The 24,753-nt window shown below is 39.1% G+C and overlaps 1 protein-coding gene across 2 annotated transcripts in view; it reads left to right on the top strand.

Moving 5' to 3' along the window:
* FMNL3 (formin like 3) overlaps positions 1 to 24,753 on the top strand; it is a 113,541-nt gene that overhangs the window by 1,405 nt on the left and 87,383 nt on the right. The window lies entirely within an intron of this gene.

Genomic DNA, 24,753 nt, shown 5'->3' with positions numbered 1-24,753 from the left:
CCACTCAGTACACTGTTTCCATTCAAAATTATTTTATTCATGAATTGATATTTCTAAGACTGAAGCATAACAGAAAGCAAGAATAGGGTAAAAGCCACAAATGCAATGATATAGAAAGGAGATAGGTCAGGGTGTTCAAAATGGTGCCCTAGAAACTTCTCTTCATGATGGACACAGAAAGAATAAAGAGAGAATATGTAAGGGTGTTTGGGGCTGAACCTGACTCAGGCCTGGCCTCTCTGGTAGTTTATATTTGGAATTGGAATTAAATTGGCTATTGCATGTTATTTAACAGTTAACAGAGGATGAAGGATGAGGAGTAGGAAGAAGTACAGCCAGCTCTCTCCTGTCCTTTCATGTCTAAATGCTACAAGTCCTCCAAAAGATCTAGAAAACATACCAGACTGAATCTTGATTGGGAAACCCAAGAAAAGAATCACAGTGAGTCATTTTTCCAGCCCAGGTTGGTGTAGAGAGATAGAAAGAGAGGTCTGTGGACACTGGTGTTGGAGTCCAGCCAGGAATAATTGCACAAAGCATTCCAGAATGGGGAGAGGCTGTGTACCAGGGCAAGAAGAGCTCCCAGATGCAACATAATGCAGTTGCAGGAATGGATACAAACTGGTAACTCCTTTGCTCACTACTCAGTACCAGGTCAAAGATCCAGGGCTGACTGAGGAAGTATTTTTACCTAGGAGTAGCATTTCTGGGTGAAGAGCAGTTGCCCTAAGGCTGTGTACAAGGAATAAATTCCAAAGCAGTCAAGTAGCAGCTCTGACTGCGGCTCCAACCCCAGGAACAGAGTGGGATCCTATTTCCAGCTTCCAGACTGGTCTGAAGCCTGCTGTGGAATAACCAGGGCAGGAATCCCAGACCAAAGAAGAACTGGTAGCTAATAGTAAATGATTACATTAACAATCTACTGGAATTCCAAATGAGGCAAGCTAATAAACCTGTAGCTCAGGTCCAAACCCAGGTCAAGAACTTGCAGAGCCCAGATTGGGTCAGAGAGTGGGAAAGGGGGTTAAGAAGGGAGGTGGGGGGAGAAGAGGGTTGAAATCAGACTTTTCCCTGGCTCATACCACTTTGAGAATATTGAAAAGTGCAGATCCCAAGCCTGAGCTATCCCCAAGATCCTCGAATAACACAGAACTCAATACCCCAGAAAAAAGTAGCAATAGGACCAGCCTAGACATTCCCTCCAGAAGTTCACAGAGCTAATATAAAGCCTGAACTCAGGCTTGAATAATGAACAAACAAATAAACAAACAAGAATTCCACCATAAAAAATATATTATGATAATAGGAAAATAAAATATCTCATAACAAAAAAGAAACTGACCTAGAAAACAGATCAAGAAGAAAAAATGTAAAAGAATCAGTGAATGCTGTTGGTGGAGTTGTGAAAAGATCCAATCATTCTGGAGAGTAATTTGGAACTATGCCCAAAGAGCTATAGGACTGTTCATACCCTTCAATTCAGAAATACCACCGCTGGGTTTATATCCCAAAGACATCCCCCAAAAGAGAAAAAGAAAATAGTTATAGCAGCTCTTTTTGTGGTGGCTAAGAATTGGAAATCATAGGAATCCCCATAAATTGGGGAATGGCTATACAAGCTGTGGTATATGATGGTGATGGAATATTATTGTGCCATAAGAAAGCAGGATGACTTCAGAAAAGCCTGGAAAGACATGTATGAAATGATGTATTCTGAAGTGAGCAGAACCAAGAAAACATTGAACACAGAGACAACAATATTGTTTGATGAAGAACTGTGAATGACTTGACTATTCTCAACAATACTATGATCCAAGATAATCCCAAAGGACTATTGATGAAACATACTATCCACCGCCAAAGAAAGAACTGATATTGATGGAACCAACTGAAGCATGCTTTTTTTCACTTTCTTTCATTTTTTTCCTTTTAATCAAGATTTCTTGTACAAAATGACAAATATGGTAATATTTTACATAATCATATGATTGTTTGCTGCCAAATGGAGGAGGGAGGTTAGGGAGGGAAAGAGGGATAAAAATTGGAACCCCAAACCATAAATAAAAATGTTTATTTTTAAAAAAATAAAAAGAAATTAAAAAAAGAATCAGTGAATGATCTGAAAGTCATGACCTAAAAAAAGAACTTAGACATCATATCTCAAGAAATCATAAAAGACTAAAAAAAAAAAGAAATCATAAAAGAAAACTGTCCAAATCTCTTAGAACCAGAGGGCAAAATAGAAATAGAAAGAATCCACAGGTCACTTGATAGAAACCCCCAAATGAAAACTCCCAGAAATAGTATAGCCAAAATCCAGAGCTTCCAGGTCAAAGAAAAAATGCTGCCTATGGCCAGTGTGATGTTTAAAATCTTAATTGTGGTCACCAAAATTTAAAAGGCTTCAGTACCAGTCTTTGGGCATTAAACATTTATTAGAGCATACAGATATTTACAAAGAGTTCAGAAGGTTATGAAAAAGAAGTCCTACCTAGCCTAGAGTTCCAGCCTGGTTGGGTTCTTCCTGAAGTCCTCCTCCACGAGCCTGCTTTAATCAGGGACACCCTTTTCCAGCTGTTTTAATCAGCCATCCTCTCCAAGCTGTTTGTGGAAGCTTTTTTATAGATCTGGAACAGAGGCGGTCCTTACACCCTGCTTCAAGGTGATTGGTTGGCGTCATCCAAATCCATTGTCTTTGAAGGTGTTCTCAAGTTGAGTTCATAGTCTAGTTTCTGAGAATTATACCTTCTTAAGGGATAGCCAGGTGTGATCACAATCCAATTAACTTGATACAATCCAATTAACTTGAAGTAGGCTTAATCAGCAGTCAATCATTCTCACTTGATTCAATCAGTCTTGATTAATCTCCAGGTGGGTCTTTGAGTATCTGCTAAAATCCCATTATTTCATCACACCAGAAAGAAAGATTTGAAGTAAAGAGAAGTCCCATTCAGAATTATACATGATTGAGCAGCCATAAAGAAGCAGAGAACTCCTTGACACTTGAATCTGACTCTCATCTTAATTGATTAAAGGAGGGAAGAATACATATATGTATATATACAACTGACTCCAGAAATATATTTCATTAAAGAAACAGGAGGGAAACAAAAGAAAAAGGGGGAAATAAGTGGGAGGGTAGTACTAAGCAAAGCAAATTCTAAAGAAGTAAAAGAATATTTGTAACAACTTTTTTTTTTTGTATGGCAAAGAATTGGAAACTGAGGTAGTATTCATCACTTGGGGAGTGGCTGAAAAGTTAGGCTATATAAAAATGATGGGATACTATTGTTCTGCAAGAAATAATGAAGGGGATGATTTCAAGAAATCTGGGAGATTTCTATGAAGTGATACAGAATGAAGGGAGCAGAATCAGAACAATTTATGCAGTAACAACAAAAAGCATCTAGTTGGCTCAGTAGAAAAAACACTCTACCTGGAGCCAGGAAGATCTGAGTTCAAATCCAGCCTCAGATACTTACTAGCTGTGTGACCCTGAGCAAGTCACTTAACCTCTGTTTGCCTCAATTTCCTCCACTGCAAAAAAAGGAACAACAATAACATTGACCTTCTAGGATTGTTGGGAGAATCAAATGAGATCATGTTTGTAAAGTACTTAGCACAGTGCCTGACATGTTGTAGGTACTGTATACATGCTTATACAACCTTTCCTTTCCCTTCCCATTCCCATTGTAAAGACAAATAACTTTGAAAGACTTTGGAACTCTGATAGCTCAATGACCTCAATTCTAGAGGACTCACATTGAAACATGCAACCTATCCCCTTCTGCTAAAGAGATGAAGGATTTAGAATGCAGAATGAGACATAATTTGAGGGGGGGGTGTATGTCCAATAAGAAAATTTGTTTTGCTTGACTGCACATTTGGAACAGAGTTTTTTATTTTCTTTCTTTCTCAATTAGAGTTTGAGAGATAAGAGGGAGAGTAGGATTTTTGTTTTGTTTTGTTTTGTTTTTTGGTTGTTTTTTTTTTAACGGGGCAATGGGAGGATTTTTGCCAATAAAAATAAAATAAAATAGAAGACAAAAACCCAAAAGATTCATATGGTCATAGCAGGAGAAAGATATTTAACAAGGCATTTGTCAGGGCAGCTAGGTAGCTCAGTGGATAAAACACCAGCCCTGCATTCAGGAGTACCTGAGTTCAAATTCGGCCTCAGATGCTTGACACTTACTAGCTGTGTGACTCTGGGCAAGTCACTTAATCCTCATTACCCTGCAAAAGCAAAAACAAAAACAGAAACCAAGGATATGTATCAAGGACTCCCCAAGATCACTCAATTGAGTGAAGATACCCTGCCTCTGAGTTGCCCTATGAAGTCTATGAAGACAAATATCTGAGGGCACCTAAAAGCTCTGGCTATTCCAAACTGTATTCAGGAAACCAGGAAGAGATGTCAGTGGAGAGCCTTTAGTTTCTTGAGTCTATCTGCTCTCAAGAAGAGTCTAAATATCTTTTAAGGATAGGTTCCCTTACTTACATGGGATGCTGGTGGGGTTGTTAGCATATTACTCCCATAACAAAGAAAATATATAGCTCATGAATGTGAAGAATATAATTCAGAATACACAAGGAAGGAAGAGAAATAAGGGTAAAACAAAGGAAAACTTCTCAAAAAAGGGCACTGCCAAAGGATACTTATTAAACTAAGGTGTGTGAGGGTGGGTAAGGAAAGAAGAATCAAAAGAGGGGGAAAATTGATAAATAAGGAAAGAAAGAAAAATTAGTTTAAATAAAAGGAAAAAACTTGAGATAGATGTTGAAGAAACAAAATTAATACTGTATTTCTGTGTTTTAGGCACAAGTCTGTGAGAAACAATTCTTAGTAAGGTTACTGCTAGGGGGTGCATTGGATAGTGTTGGAATTGGAGTCAGAAAGATGAGAGTTCAAATCCTGCCTCAGACACTTTGGTTAAAGAAGGGTTTTTTTGTTTTTGTTTTTCAAAGTGAGGCAATTGGGGTTAAGTGACTTGCCCATGGTCATACAGCTAGTAAGTATTAAGTGTCTGAGGCTGGATTTGAACTCAGGTACTCCTGACTCCAGGGCCAGTGCTCTATCCACTGTGCCACCTAGCTGCCCCCTGCCTCAGACACTTTGATGTGACCCTGGCTCATCTGTAAAATGGGGATAATAATATCAATTATCTCACAGGATTGTTATGAGTGTTAAATGAGATGTTGTATGTAAGGTATTTCACAAACCTTAAAGTGCTATACAGATACCATCTATTATTAGTAACATTATTTTAAATCTTATCATTTCTAGCTTAGAGAGAGAAATATTCAAACTGACATAGTGCCCCTATTCTCTCAGAAATCTTTCTCACCCAAGACAATTTGATGTTAAATTTATAGTAATCTTGAATAAGTAAAATGTCACAGAATGTCAAAATGAGGTTAAAAATCCGCTTCATTTACTAGAATAATAATCACTTAATCTTTTGGAACACCCCTGCAGAACAATCTTCCTGCTTTGACCACTTCCCTCACCTGGTCACAGGTGACCTGACCTAAGCAAGGTCCTCTATCTGATCATCCCCTAAATCCTAGGGGAAGAGTGGGCCATTCACACATGCGTCAATAGTCCCAATCACCTCAGGGGTAGGAAAGCAATGTTAAGGAGATGTGAGATATTTTTCCTCAATTTGGTTACCAACCTTTAATTCATCTTCCCAAAATCTTTTGTTCTTGACTCTCTACCTACTTTCCTAAAAGGAAACTCTTTTGGGTTTTAGGCTAGAAAAATACTTATTTTCTAATATTTTCAGTCGAACTAAAAAGGAAGCTTTGCTTCTACACAGGTAAACAAGAGCAAGAGGTTTTGCTCCCTTGCAGGAGCAAGAGGCATGGGAAAGAACTTGTGGAAAGGACATCAGTGTGTTAAGGGGTAAAATTCTAGCTAAACTGTCTAAAATATCTAATGAGTGGTCGCCAATAAATTATAAGCTTTAGCAAGAGTTAGACTTTTAAGCATTTATTAAGGAGAATAAGAATTTGGTAAAGAGAGAGAGAAAGGCCTAGATTTCTATCTATTAAAGGGAGAGCACATTTTTAGCTCCCTTCTCCGCCAGCGTCCCCAGGAAAGAGAGCGAGCCTGAGCGCCAGTCTCTTCCTTCCTCCTCCCACTAGCCCGCGTCACTTCCTGACTCCTGGTCTTGCCCTCAAAGACCTTCCCTTCATGGGCAGAACTCTTCTACAGTAAGTATCCAGCAGGTGGCGTTATTCCAATCGTTACAGTCCCCCCTGTTGTTCCTCAAGAAACAAAATGTTTCCTTGATGGAACAGTAAAAAGAATATAATAACTATTGCTAACTAATAATATGTGAACAACAATATAGAAAAGGAAGAGAGGAAAGTTTTGTCCAGAGGGGCGATTTTTTTTTGTCCTCATGAACCGACACTTTGACATTAGTCTTGCAAAGGGAGGGCCTCTGCAGAGAATACATGTTACAGATGGTGTATATTATAACAGAAAGAGAAAAAAACAACAAAAACAACAAATCAAAACTGTTCATTTAAAGTCTCTGAAAGTCTTTTCTCAGATGTCCTCTAGGTGTAGTTGTGGAATGGAAGTCTTTTCAGGGGTTGATGTGTGGATGCTGGTAATCAGCCAGGAAAATTTCCTACAAAATTGAGCTTAACACAACTTTAAAATAGCTTTGTCAATAATCAAATCAAACAATGCAAGTTCTCAAAAACATGTCTAAGGGAATTCAGAATCTTAGTTGTTAACACATGAAACATACAATAAAACAAAAATTGAAACATTCTTTAAAATTATATATTACTATAGTCCCCCCTTTTGGAGGGTAATTGAGAAGACAATTGCTGCAATATTAATTATTAAAAATAATTTTTATCTTTGTTTCATCACTTTTTGCATCATCTGCCTAATCATCCTCATGCCATTATGAGAAATTTAAAATCTAATATAATTAGTAACAGATGTCAAGGCCAAATTCAACACTGTTATTTATCATGACACCTGAGATAATTATGGGGGTTACCATAAAAGAACAGAGAAATGATGGGATATGAGCATTCCCACACTTGAGCAATATGTACTGCCCATACAGTATGCCAGGCTTAAAATAGGTGGATGGAATATACGTCCATGCCACCGAACATATTGGAGGAAACTGAGTCAGACTTAATCAGATCCATGGGATTAAGATGTCCATGGCATCAGGCATATAGGAGGGAGCATAGAAGCCAGGTGTAGAAGTGAGATGGGTGGGATGAATACTTCCAGCCATCTGTACAATATTGTGGGGAAAAATAAAATAAAATATTAAACCAAGAGAATCCAACCTCAACATTAGTCAAAAGCCGTTCCCTCGGCCATACCTTGACTTCATGCATGTCTCCCCTCATGTGACAGTTCAGTGTCTGCTCTTGCATGTATTCCTCTTGTGATTGGATGGCATCTTGGCCAACTGGCATCTGATAACTCAGAATAAAGGCAATTAGTGTCTTAAATGATAAGTTCCCATAATCCAAGTCTCATATGGATTTAAAAATTGAGGATAATAAATGATTGCAAAAAAATGTGAATACATCTTGACTCAGAACACAATATATAGTTATGCAACAATTTCAAATAATATCTTTTTTTTACTTAGTATACAATTACTTTTGTGAAAAATCAGAACATATTTAAATACAAGTTAAAGCACAACAGAATCTCAAAGAAAACTTTTTTTTAAAAAAGAAAACTTTTACAAATGTTCCCCTCTTTTTTTTTTTTTTTGGAATATGCTTATCAAAAATAATACTTCTAGAATTAATTTACACTTGCCATGGCAACCAATTTGCCAGGGAAATGCTTTAAAGAGTTTGATCAAATAATCAGTTGAGGAAAAAAAATAACAAAAACAAACAACTCAGAATATGGGAGCACAATACTCCTAGAATTAACATTGTATTATGAAATCAAAACCATGTTTCAAAATTAGATAGATGAATGAATAGAAGAAAATACACGTGGAATAATAAAAGACAATGAAATTCAAACTAGGGAAATCTAAATGAATATGAACTTAATATTAATAAGAGTATTATAAAATATAAACTTGATCACATGACTATAAAAAGCTTTTACAAATATTCTCCTTGTTTTAAAAACTAAATATAAGACACAATCTCAAAAGCATTAAAATCTCTATGAAAATAAACCTATACCATTAATTCCAAAATGTATATGTAATAGCATAGAAATCCTATGTAACCTCTGAACTGACATTAATACTCTGAGTGAATTCAGAACACTTTTGATTCCGATATCTAAAATCCCCAATACTCATATCAATACCTTGCTGCTTACTTCTACATTTCTGTAAAATATGTACCCTTCCATGGCAAAAGAAGCGGAGTCTTGAACTATGGTGATGATTGTCATTCTTATTCAGCTTAAGTTTTTCTTCTTTAACCCCTCTATATTGTCTGTCGGGCTTTTCACCATACAAACACTTTATAAGATTACTAATTAAAGACAAAAGCAGGTTAGCAAAATTATGAACAAATCGAGCATATCTGGAATTTAAAGGGTTTTCTAAAGTTGTCTCAGAAGCACAGCCAGGCTGGGGAAGGGCTGAGCTTGAAGCTGCAAATGTAGTTAGAGAAAGTTGGGCATGAGCATTAGATCTCTGGACTTCCCAGGCCGGGGAAGCAATGGGCTTGGCCATGGGAGGAGTAGAGGGTGGAGTCTGGAGAGGGGGGGGAGGGACCAGCGCAATTTGAATCAGATTGATTTTGAACTCAGGCCTGGATTCCTCTTCCCCCACTTTGCCTCCAGGTGCTAGGGGATTAAAAGCTTCTAGAGGGTGGGTCTTTGCCTCCAGGCATGCAAAATTAGAGCAACAATTAGTGTTAGAACTGGGAAAAGCTGCAGGAATCTCTTCAGGTTTCTCTGAAAAAGCATGGTTGGGAGAGGGAGAGATATTTCCTTGTGCGAGTAAGTTGCTGGCTCTTTTAACAAAAATAAAAAGAAAAATAGAAAATCCACAAAAACAAAGCATTAACATGATCTTATCTCCCATTTGTCTGGTTAAACAGACTAAAATCAAAAATAGGGTAATTAGGGAGTTTAAAAGGTCCATTCGAAAAATTTTAAAGGGAAAACACAGCCAGTGCGCCAGTACTTAGCAGTTTAAAGGGAGAGGGAGGGGAAATTTCTTACCCAACCAGAAGATCAGAAGAAGACTGAGGTTTAGCTTTCCTCTTCGTGGTCAGCCATCTGTTAAGGGGTAAAATTCTAGCTAAACTGTCTAAAATATCTAATGAGTGGTCGCCAATAAATTATAAGCTTTAGCAAGAGTTAGACTTTTAAGCATTTATTAAGGAGAATAAGAATTTGGTAAAGAGAGAGAGAAAGGCCTAGATTTCTATCTATTAAAGGGAGAGCACATTTTTAGCTCCCTTCTCCGCCAGCGTCCCCAGGAAAGAGAGCGAGCCTGAGCGCCAGTCTCTTCCTTCCTCCTCCCACTAGCCCGCGTCACTTCCTGACTCCTGGTCTTGCCCTCAAAGACCTTCCCTTCATGGGCAGAACTCTTCTACAGTAAGTATCCAGCAGGTGGCGTTATTCCAATCGTTACAAGTGTATTGTAGTGACAAAATGCTGCCTAAAAGATCAAGAGGATAAAATTATTAAAAATTATTAAATTATTAAAAATTATTAAAAAGGAAATAACTTAATAATGTGTTGCATACAAGAAATGCATCTAAAAATTCATATGGAATGAAAATGAGAAGCTAGAAACAGGAGGTTGCAAAAAAGCAGGAGCTAAAGTTATACTATCAGACAAAGCAAAAATAAAAATTCATATGGTCAAGAAAGATAAATGGGAAAAATTTTTAACGCTTAAAAGTACCATATAACATCTATTTTTTTCTGGACTAAACTTGTGATTTCATTGGTGTAAAGAACGCTCAATGAAGAAACTCCAGAGCAGTACCTGCTCTGTAACTTAATAAGCTTCAAGAGTTTCCTGGGACACTGAGTAGTTAAGTCACTGTAAGAGGCCATAATGTGTCAAAGGCTCAGTTTGAACACAGGCCTTCTTTTTTTCTTTTTTTTTTTTTGGTGAGGCAGTTGGGGTTAAGTGACTTGCCCAGGGTCACACGGCTAGTAAGTGTCAAGTGTCTGAGGCTGGATTTGAACTCAGGCCCTGAATCCAAGGCCAGTGCTTTATCCACTGTGCCACCTAGCTGCCCCAAACCCAGGCCTTCTTAATGCTGAGGCTGGCTATCTCTCTACTCTAATCCACTGCTTTTCTATGCATACATAAGCCAAATGACATGGCTTCTAAATTCATAAAGAAAAGATCAAAGGATTACAAAAAGACATATAGCAACACAATATGTAATTATAGAAGACTTTAACATTCTCCTATCAGAATCTAACAGAAAGATAAACATAAAATAAAATATGGGTTGAAAAAAACTCATACTATTAGAAAAGTTAGATTTAAAATGTTTATGGTATCTCCTGAAGGGGAACACTAAAGAATATACAAATTTCTCAGCACTAAATTGTACCTTTAAAAAAATAGACCATGTGCCAAGGCCCAGAGCAATTATAAATATAATTATATATAACATATGTAATGTAATATAAAATATAACACATATAATTATAAATAAATTAAATAAATGAAAGAAAAGCAGAAATACTAAACATATCCTAGATCATGGATCATAGAGTAGGATAAGTACTGAACCTATGATTTTATTGGTATAGGGAACACCCAGATGAGGAAAACTGCATCTAGCAATGTGATCAGCATATACTGTACAATTTATAGTTTTTGACATTTGGGCACTGATAAGTTAAGTGATTTGTCCGGGGTCACACAGCTAGTATGTTCCAGATGTAGTACTTGAACCCAGGTTCAGCAATTTGGAAGGGTGAGGGATGTGCCTGCTGACTTGGAGAATAATGTGCTGAATCCTGGCTAAGACATGCAAAGCTAAAGAGAGGGCTCATTGACTAAAGACTTTTCCTAAGGGCACCACAATGCATTATCATAACTATTATTTATTATTGTACTAGAAATGTTAGCCTTAGCAATAAGAGAAAAAAAGAAATTAAAGGAATTAGAAAAGGCAAGGAGGAAACAAAACTTTCACTTTTTGCAGATGATATGATGGTATACTTAGAGAATCCTAAAGATCAACTGAAAAAACTACTTGAAACAATTAACAACTTTAGCAAAGTTGCAGGATATAAACTAAACCCACATAAATCATCAGTGTTTCTATAGACAAACAAAGCACAGCAGCAAGAGATAGAAAGAAAAATTCCATTTAAAATAACTGTAGACAATATAAAATATTTGGGAGTCTACCTGCCAAGGCAAACCCAGGAAGTATATGAACACAATTACAAAATACTTTTCACACAAATAAAATCAGATCTAAAAAAATGGAAAAATATCAATTGCTCATGGATAGGCTGAGGTAATGTAATAAAAATGACAATTCTACCTAAATTAATTTACTTATTCAGTGCTATACCAATCAAACTACCAAAAAATTATTTCATAGAGCCAAGGGCACCAAAATATAGAGGGTATTAACAAAATGTGTAGATAAAAGCAACTGAGCCTAGCATTGAGTTACATGAAATAATTGATTAAAATAGTAAGCACTTTCAGGGGCAGCTAGGTGGCGCAGTGGATAGAGCATCAGCCCTGGATTCAGGAGGACCTGAGTTCAAATCCAGCCTCAGACACTTAACACTTACTAGCTGTGTGACCCTGGGCAAGTCTCTTAACCCCAATTGCCTCACTTAAAAAAAAATAGTAAGCACTTTCTCCCCCCAGTGGCTGCACCCAAGGTAAAATCCTCTCTAGGTTGGGCCATGCCCTACTCCTATACATGGTGGCAGTTAATGGCTCTTACCACAAGTCCTGAGGTTTGAGCTCTCACCCCAGGGTCCATTATCTCCCATTCACTTAACTTAATTTTTCTTAAAAATTTGATTTGAGAAGATCTTTTCTGCTTCTTGCCTTGGACACCAAACATGCCAGAGAGGTGAGGCAGAAGACGAAGGCAAAGAAATGTTTCTTTTTGTGCATGAACAGAAGGGAGTGGCTTCTGAGGTCCTGACTCAATCATTAGGACCTGTCCAGCGTCCAATAGCTTTTTATTCCAGCCAACTAGATTCTGTGACCTCTGGGGTGCCACCTTGCCTCAGGGCAGTGGCAGCTACAGCCTATTTGGTAGAAAAAGCCTCTTATTTGGTTCTAGGTAATCCTTTTAAAATACAATGTCCCCACGAAGTAGAGGCCCTCATATTACACCATAGAACACAAGCCTTTTCAGATAAAAGGCTGGCTAAGTATGAAGTAACCCTGCTAGGTCATGAGAATATCACTTTAAAAAGCTGTACAGTCCTTAACCCAGCAACACTGCTCCCTAACTTACCACTCTTGGGGGAGCCGTTGCATGACTGAGCCTCTTTAGTTGATATGGCTGAGAAACCCCGTGATGATCTTTTGGATACACCTTTAGAGAACCCTGATATTGTCCTCTATATGGATGGTTCTTCGTTTATGAAAGATGGGACCCGTTTCACTGGGGCCACTGTAGTTTCTGATTATGATATTATCTGGGCAGCTTCTCTGCCTTCACATTTTAGTGCACAAGCTGCTGAACTTGTGGCTCTTACACAAGCCTGTAGCATAGCCAAAGGGAAGAGTGCTACCATTTATACTGACTCCAGATATGCCTTTGGTGTATGCCATGCTGTAGGCATGCTTTGGCTACAAAGGGGCTTTCTAACATCCTCTGGCAAAGCTATTGCTAATGGAGACCTTATCAAAGACCTCCTATCTGCCCTGAAACTTCCCTCTGCTCCAGCAATTGTACATTGCCCTGCCCACACAAGGAATAGTGATCCTGTTTCAAGGGGAAATGCACGAGCTGATTCATCAGCTAAACTTGCTGTGGCTTCTAAAAGCCCCTGAACATGTATTTAACCTCTCACCTTCTGAAGATGTTTCTCTCCACCTAACTTATGATGATTCTGAAGTAGAAAGGTGGAAAAAGGCTAAACAGATCAATGGAGTCTGGATGTCTTCAGAGGGAAAACCACTTCTCCCCCAGAAATTCTATCACCAGGTATGCCTCTCTATTCACAAGAAAGGCCATTTTGGCACACAAGGCATTGTGGACTCAGTAAGAAGGACCTGGTTAGCACCAGGTATAACTAACACAGCATCTCGAATCTGCTCGGGCTGCTCCACATGTCAATCTTACAATCAACATGCCTTCCATGCTAAAGCATATGGAGGACGCTCTACAAATTGACTTTATTTCTATGCCCAAAGCAGGAGGATATAAATTTTGCCTTGTTATTGTTGACGAGCTCACTCAATAGGTGGAAGCTTTTCCTGCCCCATGAGCAACTGCTGGCTCTGTGGCCAAAGCTCTCCTTCAAGAGATTGTTCCCTGCTTTGGGCCATTGACTCTGATAGAGGTACACATTTTACAGATTCAATTCTCTCTCAGATTTATTCTTTCTTGGGAGTAACTCCTAGATTTCATACTTCTTACCACCCTCAAACTCAGGCCAAGTTGAACATATGAATAAAGAGTTTAAGAGCATGATTGGCAAATTATGTACTGAAATCCATTTAAAATGGCCTGATATTCTACCCTTGGCATTATTCTATCTACGCAATAGACCAAGAGGAGAACTCCACATATTTCCTTATGAGATGCTTTTTGGTCACCCTCCTGTCCAAGCTAAAACTTTTTCCTCAGTCTATACATCACTAGTGGGAGGTGATACTTCTGTTGGTTCCTATATACAGGAACTACAAACTAGACTACATGAACTCTATGAAGCAGGAGTTGCTGTACAAGCTGGTCCTTTAGATTTTTCCTTGTATGACTTAAGTCCTGGAGACAATGTATATATTAAGATTTTTTCAGCAGACCAGTGTGACCCAGCCTGCTTGGGAAGGACCTTTTAAGGTATTATTGACAATTCCTACTGCTATTAAAATTGGAGAAAAAGAATCTTGGATTCATTGTTCCCATGTAAAGCCCGTACCATTTGTGGGTAAAGTAATTTCAGATAAAACTCAACCAGCTGCTAAAGAGCAAAGAAACTGAACGGAGCCCAGGGGTGTAATGATTGGAATGATGCCACCTGCTGGAGACTTACTGTAGAAAAGCTCCGCCATGAGGTGAAGGTCTCTGAAGGCTAGACCATGTGTCTTTTCTTTGGCGTCAGGAAGTGACATTTGCAAGTGGGAAGAAGAAGGGGGAGCCTGGCTCTCTGACTCGCTCTCTTCCCTGTGGACTCTGGCAGAGAGCGGAGCTAGGAATGCTCTCTCCCTTTAATAGATAGATGAATCTAGGCCTTTCTCTTTCTCTTCACCAAATTCTTATTCTCCTTAATAAATGCTTAAAAGTCTAACTCTTACTAAAGCTTATAATTTATTGGCGACCACTCATTAGATTTTAGACAGACTGGCTAGAATTTTAGCCCCTTAACAGGAGTAATAGACAGTTCCAATTTGCAAGCATCATTCAGTTGCAAATCCTGGGACTCAAACCCTATAAGGTATTAGGAGATGGAAATTGTTTTTTCAGAGCCCTTGGAGACCAGTTAGAAGGTCATTCAAGAAACCATCTCAAACACAGACAAGAAACTGCTAATCATATGGTCAGTCATAAAGAAGACTTTGGGTCTTTTATAGAAACAGATATTCCCTTTGAAGAATATGTTGCTTATTTGAAAAAAGCTGGTATGTGGGCTGACAATAAGGCGATTATAGCCTTTGCCAAACATAACCAACTGGGGCAGCTAGGTGGCTCAGTGGATAGAGCACTGGCCCTGGATTCAGGAAGACCTGAGTTCAAATCCGGCCTCAGACACTTACTAGCTGTGTGACCCTGAACAAGTCATTGAACCCCAATCGCCTCACCAAAAACAAAAACAAAAACAAAACATAACCAGCTGAATGTAATAATTTGCCAGTTGAATAAACTTCTATGCCAAATTTGTGGCACAGACAAAGCTGCCACTAAAGAACTCCATATTTTCTACCATAATGGTCATTATGACAGCTTTAGAAAAATCAATGATGATTCAGAAACCCCTGCCACTTTGGCATGCAGAGAATTGGGGAACCAGTTTAAAAAATGTGATGTACCCCAAATTCTAGCATTATAAGCTCTTACCTTAAACAAGCTTTTCCTCCTACAGGTGAAGAACTCCATGAAGAGCACATGGCTCTGTCTTCTACAAAGGGTTATTGAACCTTATTGCTTGATTTATAAGGCAATTAATGAACATATTGAGTCTCGCTGATGTTTTATTTCCTTTTGATAAATTGTTTATCATTTCAAGTATCTGTTATTGTCATTGTACTAGATAGAGAATTCATGGACAAGATGATGTGGTTTATTTGTTTAATGAAGATTCTGTAATAATGGTTTTGGGGTTTTTTTGGTTTTTTTGAGGGGCAATGAGGGTTAAGTGACTTGCCCAAGGTCACATAGCTAGTTAAGTGTCAAGTGTCTGAGGCTGGACTTGAACTCAGGTCCTCCTGAATCCAGGGCTGGTGCTTTATCCACTGCACCACCTAGCTGCCCCAATAATGTTTAATAATATCAGCCATTTGCATTCATTTATCATTTGTATGTCATTGTGACTATGTATACTCTGGGTATGGTTTGGGTATATATATATATATATATATATATGTTTCAAGTATATCCTAAGTTATGCAGTGTAGCACACATTTTTACCATTATATTGTCTTTGGTAAAATTAATATGAGATTTATGATTTATGGAAACTTACCATTTCAGAGACTAATTGCTCTTATAATGAGCTTGATGGAGATGGTACAACTTCACGATACAGGCCCTGGAGAGAATATATGTACAACAGGAAGAGAGACAGGTACACTTAAGATATCCTGATGGAGGCTGAGAGAACAGCCAAATACATTCATGAAGTCCATAGTTTGCTTATGAGAGCAGCTATGTAGAGCACAATTGCTGGACATAGTCCAGTTTCTTCCTCTCTCACTCCAAAAATGGTCTGGTGTCATGTTAGTCCTAACACATGTACCTGGTTTATATGAAATTTAAAATTCTAAATGTGGGTTCTAATCTGTTCCCCCAGTTTTGGGGGAAACTGACTAAAATCACTGATAAAATGAGTTTAGATTTTAAAGGGTTTATTGAAATATAGAAAGAGAAAGATTGAGAACAGAATTTTTACAACCTCGCAATCCTATCTTTCCTCAGCTCCTCTGTCTTTTCCTGCCATCACCAAGTCAGGAACCCAAAAGACACAGAGCTTTCCGCGCAGGCCCTCCTTCCTCCTTCCTGTCCCCTCCCAGAAAATAGGAGGCTCCGCAAGTTGATTGGTTGGTAGTCTTGATAGATAGTACCCATGAGCAAACATCACTTCCTGATGCCAAGGAAAAGCCGCATGGCCTTGCCCTCTGAGGCATTCTCCTCGTGGTGGAGCCTTCCCACAGTAAGTGTCCAGTAGGTAGCGTCATTCCAATCATTACATTTACATTTAACTTACTTTTACATTACATTTAACTTAACTTGGCTTTTTACTTGGCATGGTCAGAATCCATCCACCTGAGGCCTAGCACAATTATTAGACGTCTATGCACCATGAGATGTGGTATGGTAACCTTTCCATAACATTTTCAGGTGTCATCACGGACACATTACTAAATTTGGCCTTGATCCAGACATATAGTGGTAAAAAGTGTTAGTAATGTCATAACTGTCTCAATTTTGTATTGCATATGGATATGAGTATCCTCCAAAGGGGTGGACTCCAATATGCTGTATATATCAAGTTTAAATTTGTTTTGTTATTTAATTTTATTTAATTTTAATTTGTTTTGTTATTTAATTTTAATTTGAACATTTTTGGACAATGCTATGCTAAAGATTAATGAAAATCCAGCAGTTCCAGAGACAACCAGAATCCAGAGACAGCCAGAATCCAGACCAGAGTCCAGTTCCCCTGATGACATCTCAACCCTCCTTTGAACACAAGATTTTAAGGACTTTAAATGGGCATTTTGTTTTTCTTTCTGTTACTATATACATCATCTGTAATATGTATTTTCCCTTTCCTATATTGTTATTAGTATATAGTTTGTTAGCATGAGTTATGATATTCTGTTTTTTAAAAATTTATTTATTGTTTATTATTTATTATTTATTGTTCCATCAAGGAAACACCCCGTGTTTCTTAATGAAACAAAGGGAGGAATGAAAAGAATTAATTGTTATTTTCAGTTTTTATGACCCCATCTTTTGGCTAGAATTTTTAAAAACCCAGCACGCACACTGGCCTAGGGCTCAGTCGTAGCACCTCTGCAAACGCACAGCATGGTGCTCTACCCACTAGTAGCTGTCACCATGGTGCTGGCACCTCACATCATCACCACTCGCTGACGCCTACATGAGCTTGCCAAAATTGTAATGACTGGAATCCCAGTGAGCACAGTCATGTGACTGTCAGAGTGGCCAGCCAATTGGCTTGGGGCTGTGTGTGGTCAGCCTGGGGTCTGCTGGGAAGAAGGGAGGTTTTTTGCCATTCTAGCTTGAAGCTGGAAGGTGACGGGATGCTGCTGTGTGTTCTCAGCTGATTCCTGGGTGGTGGTGTGATTCAGGTTGTATTATTTCCCTTTCCCCATTTTATTTCATTTCCCTTAATCCTACTGATCCTGTTTGTGTTGTTGTGTTTTTTTTTTTTTAAGTTTGTTCTTGTTAAATAAATTCTACTCTGTCTTGAGGGAGGCTGTCAGTCTCCTTGCTTGCCTCAATATTGCGGCGAGCTGCCTAGCTAACACTCCCCAATTAAAAATTGGTCCCTACATGCCCAAAGGGCTATAGAACTGTGCATACCCTTTGATCCAGCAATACCACTGCTAGGTAATATCCCAAAGACATCCCCCCAAAGGAAAAAAAAAACCTATTTGTACAAAAATGTTTATAGCAGCTCTTTTTGTGTTGGTTAAGAATTGGAAATCAAAGGAATGCCCATCAATTGGGGAATGGCTAAATAAGTTGTATATGATTGTGATGGAATGTTATTGTGGTTCAAGAAATAACAAGCAGGATGATTTCAGAAAGGCCTGAAAGACTTATATGAACTGATGTATAGTGAAGTGAGAAGAACCAGGAGAACATTGTGCATAGTGACAGCAATATTGTTTGATGAACTGTGAATGACTTAACTATTCTCAGCAATACAATGTTCAAAGACAGTCCCAAAGGACTAATGATAAATCATACTATCCACCTCCAAAGAAAGAACTGGTATTCTTTTATTCAAGTTTTCTTGTAAAAAATGACTAATATGGTAATGTTTTACATAATTGCACATGTATAATCTATATCTGATTGTTTACAGCCTAAGGGAGGGGGAGGGGAGGGAGGTAAGGAGGGAATAGAATTTGGAACTCAAAAGTTTATATAAAAATGTTTATTATTATTATTTTTTTAAAAAGCAATGCGGGGCAGCTAGCTGGTACAGTGGATAGAGCACCAGCCCTGGAGTCAGGAGGACCTGAGTTCAAGTCCGGCCTCAGACACTTAACACTTACTAGCTGTGTAACCCTGGGCAAGTCACTTGACCCCAATTGCCTCACTAAAAGAAAAAAAAAGAAAAAGTAATGCATGCCAAATGCCTAATAAATCAGGACCAGACTCCTTCCTAAGCTTAGAGCTGGACTTCAAATACAGAGAGAGGCAGACTTTTATATATTAAAAACAATCAAATAAGGCCAATTAATTAAAAGGAAACAATACAACTTTAGGTAATCTAATTTTTAATTGAAAGAAAGATTAGGGACTTTCCAAGTTGTGAGGGAGAGAGCAAAGACATACTTTTCCCTGAATTCAGAAAAAGAGGTAACCCATTGCCCCCAGTGCAATAAGGTTTTCTCACAATTGAATAAAATTTTCTCACCAGACGGAATTTAGACTAGACCCATAATTAAGTTGGAAGGGAACTGAGCTAGCCTGAGTCACAATATGGAGTCTGTGTGGTACACTCAATTCCCACAATTAACCACTTGCTGTCCTAATCCCCTCAATTCACTCACCAGTAGTGACCATAGAGTTTCCTTCTGTACCTGACAGTATATCCCAAGTGACAACTGTATTCCAGTTGTTTTCATACAGCATTATTCCTCCGCAATCTATTCTGGTGATGAACTCTTTGGACTGAGGACCACCCACATTGGGAATATTATCAGGGTGAGTTTAGGGACCCTTAGGGAAGTTGTAAGTATCACTAAGAAGGTGGACATGGTGGCCTGCATATGTATAGACCTTGAAAATACTCTGGAGTTTTGGTGGGTGAAACCAATTCTTCTTGGTTCATTCAAAATACTTGCAGAGCACCTCTGAAGCTTAGTATATAAATACCCTGATAATACACAATTCCCTCGTTGTAGAAGCTTAAGGCAATATAAAGGCAGAGAACATCTTTGCCTAACACTAAACCCTCCAGCTCAGCGGTGCATCCAGAGAAATGATAATTTGAAGATATTCCAGTGCCTGAGGAATGAAAATCATCCAAGGAAGAAATTCAGCATGAGAGTTAATGTGTTCATTGAATGACTAGAATGTGCCCAAAGGTGACATACATAATCAGAGCTCAGGGAACATCAAAGGAACTTTATCAATGGCATTATCATAGAGTTCTATTGTTTATATATCTCATCCATGACTGTTGCTACAGAAGAAGACTGGGAAAATTAGGGTGTATGTAGACTGTTGGACTTTGAATAACAGAATTTTGGTGGGTAAGTACATCATACCATACATTCAAGATACCTTGGAGGGTTTGAGAATAAGTCCCGTGTTGGAACTGTCTAACAGTTACTGTCAGGTCTCTCTAATAGAGGAAAATAAGAAGTATATTTCATTTGAGCCCAATTCCCCAAGGGATTTCTGTTTCCCTTACCCAACTTTCAGTAGCTTGCCTGTGGTATGAGAGGTATTCATCTGGATAATTACATTGACTTAGGAAAAGATGCTAGCTAGAAAAGCATGAAAAAAAGAATACTGAAGGTATTAGCTCAGTTAAAAGCTGAAGGTCTAAGTTGAAAGTTTCCCAATATCAATTCTTCAGAAACTGTCAAACACAGGGGTCCCATAAGATCTCTGCAGGCCATGAGTGCTGACTTGAAGGAGATAGAAACTGCTCACCTGATCATACCTAACGACTTAGAACACTGAAAAGGATTCTAGCATTCTGTGGCTACTAGTGGAGATTTGTGAAGGATTATATCATCATTGCAAAGCCTCTCGATAATCTCCCCAGGGTCAGATGGTTGAGGAAAACCATAAATAGATGGGAGAAGGGGGTGGGGCAATAAGGCCAGAACCTTCCGGCATTCCTTGGAGATGGTTGTTAGCCGTAATGTGAAGGATTTGGTTGGCCGCATCTGTTTATAGGCTGAGAGCCTTTCACAAAATCAGAGAATAATAAAAGTTGGTTGAACTTGATGGAGTAAAAGCCCAAGGAGCTAATGGAAAGTTCGTGGGGACAGAGGAGAGAGAAGAGACAGATAGAGAGGACTGAAGGCAACTGATTAGTGAAGGCTATCTTTGGATCCCCGAGGTGGAGAGGGGGGAGGTGCTCACATTTCTCCCTTAGGTTCCTAGTAGTTAGGGACTGAGAGGACCTCTGGGGCATAGGTGGAGGGGTGGAAGGAGAAGGTTGGTTGTATCCAGGCCAAAGGATCACCCAGGTCCCCTTTTTTTGTGTACGCCATTTATATGTGATCATTTTCCCCATTTTTCCTTACCTTTTTCCCCTCTCCCAGTGCATTCCTCTTCCCTAATGGAGTCAAATTCAGGCTCTCTAATTAGACTCATTCTATGATCCCTGGGATGATAAAGATCTGAGAGCTACATGTATCATCTCTCCATATAGAAATGTGTAAATGTTAACCTTGTGCTAGTTCCTTGTGATTTCTCATTTATATTTACTTTTTTTAATGCTTCTCTTGACTTTTGTGTTTGTATGTCAAATTTACTTCTCATATTTAGGCTTTTTATCAGGAATGCTGGGGAGTCCTCTATTTCATTAAAGATCCATTTTTTTAGGTTTGTGTCATTTGAAAATATATGGGGGTGCCTATCCTTGTCCTAAGTTTTAGGGAACTTAGCTGGGGTTTCTAATATATTGCTATTTATAAATTAGAGGCAATAGCATCAGTCTTTGGCGTTAAGCATTTATTAAAGCACATTAAATGTTAGTAAAGAGAAAGCACATGGCTCCGAAAGTTTAGAAGCCCTACATTACCTAGGGGAGAGAGAGAGAGAGAGAGAGAGAGAGAGAGAGAGAGAGAGAGAGAGAGAGAGAGAGAGAGAGAGAGAGAGAGAGAGAGAGACCTGGTGGCTGCCTCCTCTAGCATCCCAGCCAAGAGATTGAGTGAGAGAGTGTAAGCTCCCTGTGGTCTGGAGGAGAGGCGGCCCTTACATACTGCTCAAAGCTAATTGGCTAGCATCATTATAAAACTCTTGGTTTAACTGGACTTAAGGGTGGTCCACATTAAAACGAGCAGGTACTTGCTGAGGTCAGAGTCTAGAGGACCCTCTGTTTGTTTGGTTTTTTTTGCGGGCAATGGGGGTTAAGTGACTTGCCCAGGGTTACCCAGCTAGTTAAGTGTCAAGTGTCTGAGGCCAGATTTGAATTCAGGTACTCCTGAATCCAGGGCTGGTGCTTTAACCACTGCACCATCTAGCTACCCCTTGGAGGGACCCTCTGAGGGGAAAAGGCTTTCAGGTAGGTGTGCTCTTATCTCTATTGTGTCTATTCAGAGTCCTAGTTCCAACTTTACCTACTTTGGGCTACCTCCGAAAGAGATCAGACAAGATTCCCAAATTAGACCGTGAGTAGGGGGGGCCCTTGGGCCCCCCAAAACCCATTATTTCCTCACAGGTTGTAGGATTATATTTAATTTTTCTGGTTATTCTTGGTTGTAAACTTAGATCCTTTGCCTTCTGGAATCTGTTTCTTTATTGTGGTAGCTATTAAATCTTGTGTGATCCTTCTTTTTTTTTTTTTTTTTTTGCAGGGCAATGAGGGTTAAGTGATTTGCCCAGGGTCACGCAGCTAGTAAATGTTAAGTGTCAATTTGAGCTCAGGTCCTCCTGAATCCAGGGCTGGTTTTTTTATCCACTGTACCACCTAGCTGCCCCCAGTGTAATCCTTCTAACTAGGACTCTTCAGTACTTGGATTCTTTCTTTCTGGCCTGCAAACAGTTTGTTTTTTTCTTTGATCTGGAAGCCCTAGATTTTGGCTATAACGTTCTTACAAGTTTTTACTTTGATGTTTCAGGAGGTGATGAGTAGAGTCTTTAAATTTCTACTTGCCCTCTAGTTCTAAGATATCTGGACAGCTTTCTTTTTTTTTTTTTAGTGAGGCAATTGGGTTAAGTGAACTTGCCAGGTCACCACAACTAGTAAGTGTTAAGTGTTGAGGCTGGATTTGAACTCAGGTACTCCTGGACTCCAGGGCTGGTACTCTTTCCACTGTGCCACCTAGCTGCCCTGCTTATAGATTTTTTTTGAGTCATTTTCTTCCTTTGGGTTTGTGTCTTGAGGTTCTCTGTCACCATAGTAGCTCTTTATGGTGGGGTTCTTTTTTTGCTTGCTCATCTTCCAGCTTACTTCTTGACTTTGGACTTTATGTTAGTGCTGGGCCCTTGTACATATCTTTGTGTGTGTGTGTGTGTGTGTAAGTTTCATCCAAGCTTCTGTCCTCATGTCCTTCTGCTGCTTTCATAGCTCTAGGGCTCAGGGCTTGCAAACTTTCAGAATCTTCAAGGTAGTGTGTTCCAGGGAGAGAGACTGTTCATTGCCTTCCTGGTCTGAGTTGATCCAGGGTCAGGGCTATTGGCTTGATTCTAGTTGAGAGTTTCAGCAGCCTTCAACTAGATTCAGCTACTATTGGCCTGCTGGGAGGCTCTGCAGACCCAGAGGAACTGAACTGCTGGCTTTTTTTTTTTTTTTTTTGGGTCTGGCACTCTGCACTCTAGTGCTGAGATTAGAGTCACTCACTCAGGTACTGTTTGCTTCCAGGAACTTGTTTCAGGCTCAGTATACAGCTTGGGCCCAATCTCTGTGACCTGGAACTGGGTAGTGTGTGATAGAGTGGACGGATGGTACCCTTTCCTGTACCCAGTGCTTGCTTAGGGGTTCCCTCAGATCTTTTTGGCCCCAGTGCTTCGGGCACTGGCACCCTGTCTAACAGGGGCACTCCTGGCCAACCCCAGTCCCCAGAGTCTGCCTGCAAACTTCTTCACTAAGTCTCCCTGGGCTGGAAAAATGACTCACTGTTACTTTCTCTTCACTTTTCTGATCAGAATTCAGTCTGTTCTGTTTAATAGAATTCACTTGTAAATCCAACTGGTCCTGGGTGGGAATGAGGATAGGGTAGCAAAAAAAGCAAAGGCAAGGAAAGAGGGTCATTGAAGCATCTCAAACAGAAGGAAGGTTTGAGAGGATCACAGACAAAGAGACCAGCTCGGAAAGTTTATGTTGAATATATTCTGTATTTACAAGGAAAACAAGCTGAACATGATGGAGATCTACAGCTTCATCTACAATGCTGCTCTTCTGTTGTACTATGGATATGGAAATGCCTATTTCATTTGGTGTTTGTTATGTTCAAAATAAAACTAAGGAAATTAAAAAAAAAGAAATTTAGTCTGTTGCATTCTCTAGTTGTAGGCGGTAAACTTGTGCCTTCACCCACAAAACTCTGGAGTTGGCCCCAACCAGATTAAAATGCAATTGTGAAATGATTAACAAAATAAATAAAACTACAATAAAATCGAGATAATGTTAATGTGTGGTTTTCTAAGTCAATGTACAGCCAGGATCTGTTTTAATTTGAGTTTGCTCTAGATCTTTGTCAAGAGGATGTATGTGTGTGTACATTGGGGGAATTGGTGTGAACTAGGCTCTAATGCTTACTTTCACTCTGCTTCTTGGTTCTACCTCTCAATTTTGTCTTTATATCATGAGTACTTCCCACAAAGTAGCTACTTGTAGACTAATTGGCAGAATAAAAGAAAGTCAAGAAATGTTCATCTGAGCACTTCAGGCCCAAATTGTTATGAAATGCTGTTTCTCATTGTCTTTGGGTAAATTGTTTGGTAGGATTTAGTTAGGTAGATATGGTGGAAGATAGGTATTCTAAGTGGTAGGGATGGGAAGAGATTTAAATCAAGGAGGGATGAGAATGAACAAATTCTGTCAGGAAATAATGAATAAAGTTTTGTGGCAGTATCAGAGAATTTTTGTTGTGGATTGTAGGGAGCAAATTTGGAAAAGTAGATTGAGCACAGAGTGTGAAAAGCCTTGAATACTAAACCAAAAAGTTGGAACTTTACCTTGTAGACCCAACCAGAAGAGTTTAGACTATCTGGCTTTCATGGAGGGGATGAGTCTTGAGGAATTTAGAATGCAGCTAGGACAAGGGTCGCTGGGGAGTGTTGGGAATATCAGATGACCCGAGTTTCAATCCCCTCCTGTCTACTACCTACCCTGGGCAAATGACCTTTCAAGGTCTCAGTTTCCTTTTCTATGCAAAGAGAGGGAATTGTCCCCTTACTGCTCAAGCTCTTATTATTTTATGACAGACAGTAGGAAGTGTAACACAGTGAAATTTTGGGGATAAGATTAACCTAGAGGTAGTATGGATT

This window comes from Dromiciops gliroides, chromosome 5 (genome assembly GCF_019393635.1).
Source record: "Dromiciops gliroides isolate mDroGli1 chromosome 5, mDroGli1.pri, whole genome shotgun sequence".
Classification (NCBI taxonomy): Eukaryota; Metazoa; Chordata; class Mammalia; order Microbiotheria; family Microbiotheriidae; genus Dromiciops; species Dromiciops gliroides.
Note: the sequence above shows the minus strand (reverse complement) of the source record. Positions and strands in the feature narration are given on the sequence as shown.